This window comes from Protomyctophum bolini (genome assembly GCF_963924005.1).
Source record: "Protomyctophum bolini genome assembly, chromosome: 12".
NCBI classification, from domain to species: domain Eukaryota; kingdom Metazoa; phylum Chordata; class Actinopteri; order Myctophiformes; family Myctophidae; genus Protomyctophum; species Protomyctophum bolini.
Genome location: NC_137873.1, coordinates 45,011,304 through 45,022,078, shown reverse-complemented (window position 1 = coordinate 45,022,078; position 10,775 = coordinate 45,011,304). Strand labels below are relative to the sequence as shown.

Below are 10,775 nucleotides of genomic sequence, written 5' to 3'. Positions count from 1 at the left end.
AGTAAAACAATGAAATATAAAACAGAGCATGAATAGCACAGAGCAGGAAATCACCAGTGACAACATGATGTAAGTTACCATCCTGATGACTACAACATGACGGAAGTTACCATCCTGAGGACTACAAACCAGTGACTACAACATGACGTACGTTACCATCCTGATGACTACAAACCAGTGACTACAACATGATGTAAGTTACCATCCTGATGACTACAAACCAGTGACTACAACATGACGTAAGTTACCATCCTGAGGACTACAAACCAGTGACTACAACATGACATAAGTTACCATCCTGAGGACTACAAACCAGTGACTACAACATGATGTACGTTACCATCCTGGTGACTACAAACCAGTGACTACAACATGATGTAAGTTACCATCCTGAGGACTACAAACCAGTCACTACAACATGACGTAAGTTACCATCCTGAGGACTACAAACCAGTCACTACAACATGATGTAAGTTACCATCCTGAGCCTGAGGACTACAAACCAGTCACTACAACATGACGTAAGTTACCATCCTGATGACTACAAACAAGTAGTGCTAATTATTACTTGCGCAAGCAGAGCGTGCAAGTAATAATTTCGCTTGGTCTCTTCAAAGTGACAGCCAAGTTTTTTTCAACCACATTACGTCATCACATACGTATACACACCATGTACTCTGGTCCCAGTTCTCAACGATGACGTAATGTGGTATCTGGTCCCAGCAAACCAGGCACAGACTTACGGTTGAAAAAAACTTGGCTGTCACTTTTTTGAACCAAGTAACCACAGTATACTGCTAATCAAATTACAACTACATACTCTGTATGTAGTTGTAATGTGATTTGTAATTTGTAAATCTGTGCCTGGTCTGCTGGGACCAGACTACACAGATGACCATATCTCTTACGTCATCACTGAGAGCTAGTCATACATATACACTAGATAGTTTCCAGCAGTCGAAAGTACTTGTGCGCTCTGCTTGCGCACTAGTAGGCCATTTATGGCCTACTAGTGTGCAACAAGCAAGTATGCACTCGGCAGAGTGCAGTTCTAGTTAGTATTATTATTACCTTCTCCCGGCATACTGTCTTCTAAGTTCTAATTGGTCGAGGCGCCTACCTTCTCCTGGTATAACTGTCGTCCTGATTGGACGAGAGGGGCCTATACCTTCTCCTGGTATATAACTGTCGTGTGATTGGACGAGAGGGGCCTCCTACCTTCTCCTGGTACTGGCGTCTGGAGGAGTCCAGTGATTGGATGAGCGCGGTGGCGTGGCCGATGAACACGGCGTAGCAGGTGGCCCCTACGATCATGGACAGCATGGTCAGCCAGATGTCCGACAGGCTCTCGGGGGCCTGGCGGCCATAGCCGATGCACAGCATGTGACTCATGGCCTTGAAGACGGCGAAGGAGTACAGCTCTGACCAGGTGTCATTCTGCAGGGAGAGGGAGAACACACAGGGTACGGTTACAGTACAGTACAGTACAGTACAGTACAGTACAGTACAGCTCTGACCAGGTGTCATTCTGCAGGGGAGAACACACAGGGTACAGTTAGAGTTACAGTACAGTACAGTAAATAACGAGTACAGCTCGAGAGAGAGAGAGAGAGAGAGAGAGAGAGAGAGAGAGAGAGAGAGAGAGAGAGAGAGAGAGAGAGAGAGAGAGAAAGAGAGAGAACACCGCTAAATGCTGGGAAACAGATAAGGTGTAACCTCTGTTGGGAAGTGTGATGGCTGAGAGAGATAGAGAGAGAGAGAGACAGTCAGAACCAGCTTCCCTGTCGCATCACAGGATTGCAGAGGAAAAACCAGATCACACCTAAAACAGAACCCTTCATGCTCAGACACTGACGTAGAATCCTCCCTTACTCTGTAGAGCTCCACAAAGTTACATAAAACAGCCGTAACTTTTAAACTTTCAGAAAGCTATCCCTCCCACCATAATTAAAGAGGCCTCTCTCCTCTCTCCTCCCCTCCCCTCCCCTCCCCTCTCCTCCCCCCTGTTGGCATGGCACAGCTCCAGTGTCGTAACCTCGGTTCAGACAGACTCCAGGGACCAGTCAGAGCTCAACATAAATCTATCCAATAGTTCCAAACACTTCCATTCTTCCCCTCTCTCTCTCTCTCTCTCTCTCTCTGAGCTGAATGGACTGTATCGACCTGTCAGCGTATACAACCCCATTCTTATAAATGAGCGGTGTATACAGACCCGTTCATCTTACAATAAGTGGACCAAGTCTGTGTGTGTGTGTGTGTGTGTGTGTGTGTGTGTGTGTGTGTGTTGTGTACGTGCGTATCACGTCTGTAATCCACGTAACTCGAGAAGCGTTCGCCCCGCCGACTTCAAATTCGACACACGCGTTCAGTCCTGTTCTTTCATCTATACATTCCTATAGACCGATTCCGTAGCGGGTCTCATGGTCGCAGCCTACGTATTTCCTGTAGGCGGACTCGACGTAGCTGCTGGGTTTAAACCCTCACCAGGCGCACCTCTTCCACTACAGTGAACGGCAGAGTGACTGATGTTAGTTTGCCTCAAACTTTACTCTTTTACCTGCTTTTTTACTAACACTAACATTACACAGATGTCCAGAACATCGAGATTGAGGGAAACTAACATCAGTCACTCTGCCGTTCACTGTAGTGGAAGAGGTGCGCCTGGTGAGGGTTTAAACCCCGCAGCTACGTCGAGTCCGCCTACAGGAAATACGTAGGCCGCGACCATGAGACCCGCTACGGAATCGGTCTATAGATTGTTAAGATATAGACAATGCATTTAGATCTTTAAACGGAGGAGCAGTGACATCATCATTAGGCAGGTTTTTTTTTCAAACACATTTTTTTATTATCGTGAGAACGATGGCTTCCATTTTCGCATTGCAACTTTTCAGGACTAGAAAGCCTGCAGTTTTTATTAGCTTGTATTCCCCATCGATGATGTCACTGGAAGACTTTTTTTTTATATCTTTTTTTTATCCCACGATTTTGTAACCCATTTTTCACCCCTGTGTCAATCATCTAATGTGATCCTGAGCTCTACACACCCTCCACCAACCTAGTCCCCATATATGGGGGACAAGGGGAGAGCAACCTAGTCCCCATATATGGGGGACAAGGGGAGAGCAACCTAGTCCCCATATATGGGGGACAAGGGGAGAGCAACCTAGTCCCCATATATGGGGGACAAGGGGAGACCAACCTAGTCCCCATATATGGGGGACAAGGGGAGAGCAACCTAGTCCCCATATATGGGGGACAAGGGGAGAGCAACCTAGTCCCCATATATGGAGGACAAGGGGAGACCAACCTAGTCCCCATATATGGGGGACAAGGGGAGAGCAACGGACTTGAACTCATGCTTCCTTCATGCCTGAGTGTCCAAGTTGCTCCTTTACACCTGACAGGGGGGAGTTTCCCTGGTTGGACGTAGCGTGTGGAAGGAACACGTTATTCCAACCAGTTCCTTTCCCCTCCATCAGGCGCCCCGGCTGGCCAGGGGGAGGCAGTTTTCTGGAAGACAGTTTCTGAACTGCCCACAGCCCCTCCTATGAGACACAGACCGAGTAGAAAAAGATTGCACCATTTTTTCATGATTATTAGTGAGGACCTATTATATGAAGATAGGTTGAAAAGTGGTGAAGTGGTCCTTTAAGACGTGCATGCAAAACAGGGCCCTTTCAAATCCCTAAGCCGATCTACAAGCTCATCCCTAAGCCGATCTACAAGCTCACGCTGGCGTCCCTGCTTTGGTCGTGTGTAATTATAATTTCAGAGCTTTTATATTTTTAATTATTAGGTTCAAGGTTTCTCTATCGTTATAGATCTTGTGGTTTCTCTATCGTTAGATCTTGTGCACGTCGGAACACACAAAGTTATTCGGTGCTGGCTCCCCGGGAACAGTAGCAGCATTAATATTAATAATTATAGCAATAATACAACAAGGAAAAAAATTAATAATAATAATAATAATAGTAATAATCAAAGAGCATAATTCAGAGCGAGAGCTGGTTGTGGCGCTCAGGGTTCTGTGTGTTTGCGAACGCAGTGAGCACTTACTACGAGTAAGACGCGCAAACGCGGGAAGCGAACGCACTCAGCTCCATATATGGGCACAAAAGGGGCCAGGTCCACAACAAACAAATCACTGGCCCCTTTTGTGCCCATATATGGAGCTGAGTGGACCTGGCCCCTTTTGTGCCCATATATGGAGCTGAGTGGACCTGGCCCCTTTTGTGCCCATATATGGAGCTGAGTGATTGCTGATGCAACACACTCCATATTTGGATAGCGGGACAGACACACGGACAGACAGACATGATCTGCTAGGTCTCATAGTAAGTGCTCACTGCGTTCGCAATGAGACCTAGCAGATCATGTCTGTGCGTGCGTCTGTCTGTGTGTCTGTCCCGCTTTTGTGCCCATATATGGAGTTGAGTGATTTGTGTCACCATGACTCAGCCATAACCATATAAGGAGTCCCCAAAGCAGCTATACGTCCAAAACCCAAATAGGTACGAGCTGCGTTCGCTTCCCGCGTTTGCGCGTCTTACTGGTATATTATTATAATGGTTTCCGTGCCAGCGTCCTTGGCGTCAGATTCATATCGACGAGAATGTGTTATAATTGTTGCTGCGTTTCACTGCAGCCATGTGGACGTCATTAACCAATCAAGACCTGAGGTCATATTCTACAAGAAATGTCTTCTAAATCACGACAGTTTTCTGAAAGAACGTATCAGCGGGTGTCAAGGTAGATAGATTGTGCATTACATTCACCCATTCACACACACATTCACACACCTTTACATAGATTGTGCATTACATTCATAGACCGTTCAGTGTCTTGCCCAAGGACACTTCGACATGTAGACAGGAGGAGGAGGAGCCGGGATTCGAACCACCGACCCGTGGATGATTGGACGACCTGCTCTACCTCCTGAGCCACAGTCGACCATCATGGACTCTCATCTGAAAATATGTTGTTCCAGGGACCCCCCAGGGACCCCAGGGACCCCCCAGGACCCCCCAGGGACCCCCCAGGAGCAAATATTATTTGGAAACGTGTGGAAGAATATATGTTCAAAGATTTGCGCCACATTTTCACGATATTAAAAAAATAGCAGATCTAAAAGCTCATATTATGAGCTTGTAGATCTGCCATTTTTAAATGGCTAAAAGGTGGTTAAACGCCAAGGTGTCTCGGATGCCTTCCTGATCTTAACACAGGGAAACACAGGGAAACACACTCCAAATACAAAACGCAGATGAAATTGAATTATCATTGCGCGCGCACGGCACGCGCACACGCACACGCACACTCATTAGAACATGGATCTGTGGGAGAAACTTTGATAGGTACAAAAAGGAAATGGATCCACTTTGAGCTGTCACGATTTTAATTGTGTTTCTGTCGCCGAACATTATTGGAACCGTTTTATTACAAATGACATTTCTGTCTCGCTTTGAGGTCTCGTAAAACAAAGCAGTGAGCTTTTAAAGATACTTGTAGATCTGTTTTAAGTGACTTGTAGATCTGTTTTAAGTTACTTCCAGATCTGCTATCTCCACAGTTTGAAAAGGGATTGGGGAACGGTGATGCCAGGAGTAAAACGGATTGAATAATACATGAACCACTTTGATTCTGAAATAGCACAAAGCGAGAGAGAGGGTGTGTGTGTGTGTGTGTGTGTGTGTGTGTGTGTGTGTGTGTGTGTGTGTGTGTGTGTGTGTGTGTGTGTTGTGAAGCAGTCACACACTCATGTGCGATCGAGGAAATAAACAGCCTCAGAGACTAAAGTCCACGGGGCACAAACTGGCCCAAAGTGGCATTTCTCTTTTTTTTTTCTCCATACATTTTTATCCCATCATTTTTGTAACGCACACACACACACACACACACACACACACACACAGAGAGAGCTTCTGGCGCGACCTCGACACGTACAGTCGTACACGCATGCCTCTGTTTACACTGGCTTATCTCAATAAATACAGTGACATGTAGTTAACTCTATACCGTACCCCTCCATTACCGTGTGTGTGTGTGTGTGTGTGTGTGTGTGTGTGTGTGTGTGTGTGTGCCTGCCTGCACGCCTGCGTGTGTGCGCGCCTGCGCACGTGTGTGTGTGCGTGAACAGGTGTCTCCGTGTGTGCCAAAAAGAGACCTTGTGGTTTAACTCCAGGTAAACAGCTCTAAGGTGGTTTAACGGCCCACAGCCCTGCTATGAGACACAGACTGGTTTCTGAACCGCCCACAGCCCTCCTATGAGACACAGACTGGTTTCTGAACCGCCCACAGCCCTCCTATGAGACACAGACTGGTTTCTGAACCGCCCACAGCCCTCCTATGAGACACAGACTGGTTTCTGAACCGCCCACAGCCCTCCTATGAGACACAGGCTGGTTTCTGAACCGCCCACAGCCCTGCTATGAGACACAGACTGAGTGGTATTTTATCATGAACATTAGTGACCATTTCTATGAAGATAGGTTGAAAAGCGGTGAAGCGATCCTTTAGGTGACAGTGATTGAGTGCTCCAGATTAGCACCAAGCTGCAAACAATTAACTGAAAACGATCCATAATTGAGGAGGGGGGGCAAAGTGGGAGGGGGGGGGGTCACATCAATGAGCGTTATTGATACAGCGATGGAAATTGATCAAAATGTACACGTTTCCAATCCCTGACATGATGGAGGATGTGTTCCACGAATCTACTATTAGTATATAGGTCTGTGACTCTGAGAGTCACAGTCACAGACTTCGTACCACCATCTTGGTGAGGTCAGTAGGACTACGTACCACCATCTTGTTGAGGGACACCCAGCAGTCGGAGGGGAAGTCCTGCAGCATGGGGACCAGGAACTGCAGACAGCCGTCCCAGTGGCAGAGCAGCAGCATCATGCCGATGAGGTTGAAGATCCTCATCACCGCGCTGGCCAGGTCGTAGGTCATGTGGAAGATCTGGTGACACCGCACGCACACACACACGCAACGCAACGCACACGCACGCGCACACGCACGCACAACACAGGTCATAAGGTCATGTGGAAGATCACACACACAAAGACGTCAGTACGGAAGATCAGTGTGCAGAGAGAGAGACACCTGCTTTATTTTATATTATTTTAATTTATTTTTTCATGTCATTGATATTATGTTGTTATGTTGTTGTTTGTAATATCTGTGATTCTGCTTTGGCAACACTTGTAAAACGTCATGCCAATAAAGCCTGTTGAATTGAATTGAATTGAATTGAATTGAATTGAATTGAATTGAATTGAATTGAGAGAGAGAGAGAGAGTTGTGTTAGTATGTGCGCGAGTGTGTGTGTGGGTGTGTATTGGGGCGGGCACTTAGAACACAAGGCATGGAGCCAGCACAGACAGACAGACAGACAGACAGACAGACAGACAGACAGACAGACAGACAGACAGACAGACAGACAGACAGACAGACAGACAGAAAGAGGGGTCTATCTGGGGGGGGGGGGGGTATGTCTCTCTCTCTCTCTCTCTCTGCATGCCAAGTGTCCCTTCTCCCATCATGCATCACTCCGTGTGTCGCATCAACGTCTCCCAAGAAAATCCAATTATATCCAAAAGGTCAAGTGAGGCAGGCAGCCACCCGCCTGCCCACCCGCCTGTCCGCCTGCCTGCCTGCCTGCCTGTCCGCCTGCCCATGCCCGCCTGCCTGCCTGCCCGCCTGCCTGCCTGCCTGCCTGCCCACCCGCCTGCCTGCCTGCCTGCCTGTCTGCCTGCCCAACCGCCTGCCTGCCTGCCTGTCCGCCTGCCCACCCGCCTGCCTGTCTGTCTGCCTGCCCACCCGCCTGCCTGCCTGCCTGTCCGCCTGCCCACCCGCCTGCCTGCCCACCCGCCTGCCCACCCGCCTGCCTGCCTGCTTGCCCCAGAGCACTACCACCACTGCAAAATGCCAACTGAGACAGACAGACAGACCACACTGCCAGAACCTTTCTGCCTTGATGTGGTGGAAGGATAAAAATAACCCTCTCCCCTCACACACACACACACACACACACACACACAGACACAGACACAGACACACACACACACACACACACACACACACACACACACACACACACACACACACACACACACACACACACACACACACACACACACACACACACACACACACACACACACACACACACACACACACACACACACACACACACACACGCCTTTCCCTGGTCAGCATCCCCCCCCCTCCTGACCTTGCGTCACAACAATCCTCCAAGGCAAGGAGTTCCTTCACCTCCTCCCATTGGTGGATGTATCACTCACCTCCTCCCATTGGTGGATGTAGCGGATCATCCTGGACACTCACCTCCTCCCATTGGTGGATGTAGCGGATCATCCTGGACACTCACCTCCTCCCATTGGTGGATGTATCACTCACCTCCTCCCATTGGTGGATGTAGCGTATCATCCTGGACAGCCTCAGCAGGCGCAGCAGGCTCAGGATCTTGGTGAAGCGGACGATGCGCAGGGCGCGCGCCGTCTTGTAGACCTCCGAGTCGATGCCGCGCTCCAGGATGAGGAAGATGTAGTCCACGGGGATGGAGGAGACGAAGTCCACGATGAACCAGGTCTTCAGGTACTTCCACTTGATGGTCTCGGGGTCCAGGATGATGTCCGAGTTGTCCTCGATGATGATGCCCGTGCGGAAGTTGAGCAGCAGGTCCAGCAGGAAGAAGGTGTCGCTGATGACGTTGAAGATGATCCAGGGCGTGGTGGTCTCGTCCTTGAAGAAGGTGATGCCCACCGGGATGATGATGAGGTTGCACAGCATGAAGAGAAGCATGGTGAAGTCCCAGTAGAACCTGTGAACACAGTGGGCACATGTTAAACATGATGATGATGAGGTTGCACAGCATGAAGAGTAGCATGGTGAAGTCCCAGTAGAACCTATAGGGGGGGCACAGTGGGCACATGTTAAAGGAGAAGAGGAGCATGGTGAAGTCCCAGTAGAACCTGTTGGGGGGGGCACAGTGGGCACATGTTAAAGGTTTTATGACATTCATTTTCATTTATTTATGCGTAGAACTATACTTCCGTTCTTCTTCTACACAGAAAGTAAACAAACGTCGCGTCCTCATCACACCTCCAGCAAACCGGACTATCCGACATGGTTGTTGTTGTTGTTCGTTTCCCCTAGCAACTGACGCATGCCTATGACGCCATGTAAAAACGTAGGGCACGGGTGAGCCGACCAGAGCTGACGTAAGCCATGATGTCACAAGTTTTGCGGATCCAGCGTTTTGCCTGTTTATATGGAGACCATATAGGAAACGGCGTTCTAAAAGATCTCCACTCTGGGAGGTGGTTTCACTTCGTTGCGTTTTCACCTCCTGTGAACACGGTTCTCGTCTAAATGACAGCAGCAAACGATACTTTATTTTGCCGTTTTTTATGAACACCATCCTCGTGTAAAGAGCACCTTAGTTCTGCTGGATCTGGATCTCTGGAAATGTCAAAACATTTAGTCACAGTTTTAGCCCATTCTGACCGGGCACCCATTTTGGTGTTAGCATCATGTTATGCTTTACCTATTGAAAAATAGCAGATCTACAAGCTCATATCGCGCCACCGAGTGGCGCGATACGAGCTTGTAGGTCTGCTATTTTTGAAAAATTCGAAGAACGACTGACATTTTTAGAATCTGATCTCAGGTCAGAATGGGTTCATCAGACCAGTGTGTGTCCAGTGGAAACCTCGTATGAATCTGATCTCAGGTCAGAATGGGTTAGTCATCTTAGTTTTTATGTTGTTGTTATTGAGTTTGTTTCCTCTGTGAAAAACACAGTTTTTCATCATCGGTTAGTCGATGAAAAAGCACTAGCGTGCGTGTGTGCGTGCATGCGAGTGCGCACGCGTGTGCGTGCGTGTGCGTGTGCGTGTGTATGACATGAAGGGAGAAGGGGGGGGGGGGGGGATGGAGACAGAAATAGAGTGAGAGGCAGAGAGGGAGTCACAAGTTGGAAAAGTGATATTCACTGGAGACCTCCTAGCTGGAGAGAGAGAGAGAGAGAGAGAGAGAGAGAGAGAGAGAGAGAGAGAGAGAGAGAATGAATGATCTTTTGGATACAGTCGAAGGGGAGTTGAAGAATTTAAATAAATGGTTTGATATAAATAAGCCATCACTGAATGTAAGCGAAACTAATTCTACTGTGTTTGGAAACCGTAAAATCGATGAGGACATCAAACTCGGGATTGACTCAGTAGAAATAGAAAGGAATTATTGGGAGTAATCATTGACAACAAACTGAATTGGAAACCTCATATAAAGTATATATAAAAGCAGAAATATCGAAATCCATTGCAATACTGCACAAAACTAAACATATGCTGGACCAGAAGTAATTACATATCCTGTACTGTTCATTCATAACTCCATATATCACATACTGCGCTGAATACATACACCTACTGTATACAACCAACACAAACATTATGAAGAAAACAAGATGTTAAAGACCGCTAACACAAATAGAATTTAAGCGTTGTTTATGTCTTCTGAATGTAGGCCTTTTAACATGTCACGTCTATGAAGTGACGTCACGTCAACACCACTATAGCTCAGAAAAGGGGTCAGGGAAAGGGGGTGGGGAAGGGCTGTGAGATAGGCCTATCAGCATCCACCCTCATCATCCAATTAAATCATAGTTTAACAGAAGAATCAATTAGTTTGATGGATCATTTAGCATGAATGAGTCGATTTCCTCCAGCTAAGCATGCTGGCATTTAAAC

General features: G+C 47.7%; 1 pseudogene across 1 annotated transcript in view; it reads right to left on the bottom strand.

The window, feature by feature from the left end:
* The window catches only part of LOC308326316 (potassium/sodium hyperpolarization-activated cyclic nucleotide-gated channel 1-like), a 29,137-nt pseudogene that overhangs the window by 14,001 nt on the left and 4,361 nt on the right, over window positions 1-10,775 (bottom strand). The window contains exons 3-5 of the transcript in view: window positions 8,425-8,848; window positions 6,802-6,963; window positions 1,219-1,437 (exon numbers count right to left, since the gene is read on the bottom strand). The product of the transcript in view is annotated as a potassium/sodium hyperpolarization-activated cyclic nucleotide-gated channel 1-like (transcript). The remainder of the gene's footprint in view (window positions 1-1,218; window positions 1,438-6,801; window positions 6,964-8,424; window positions 8,849-10,775) is intronic.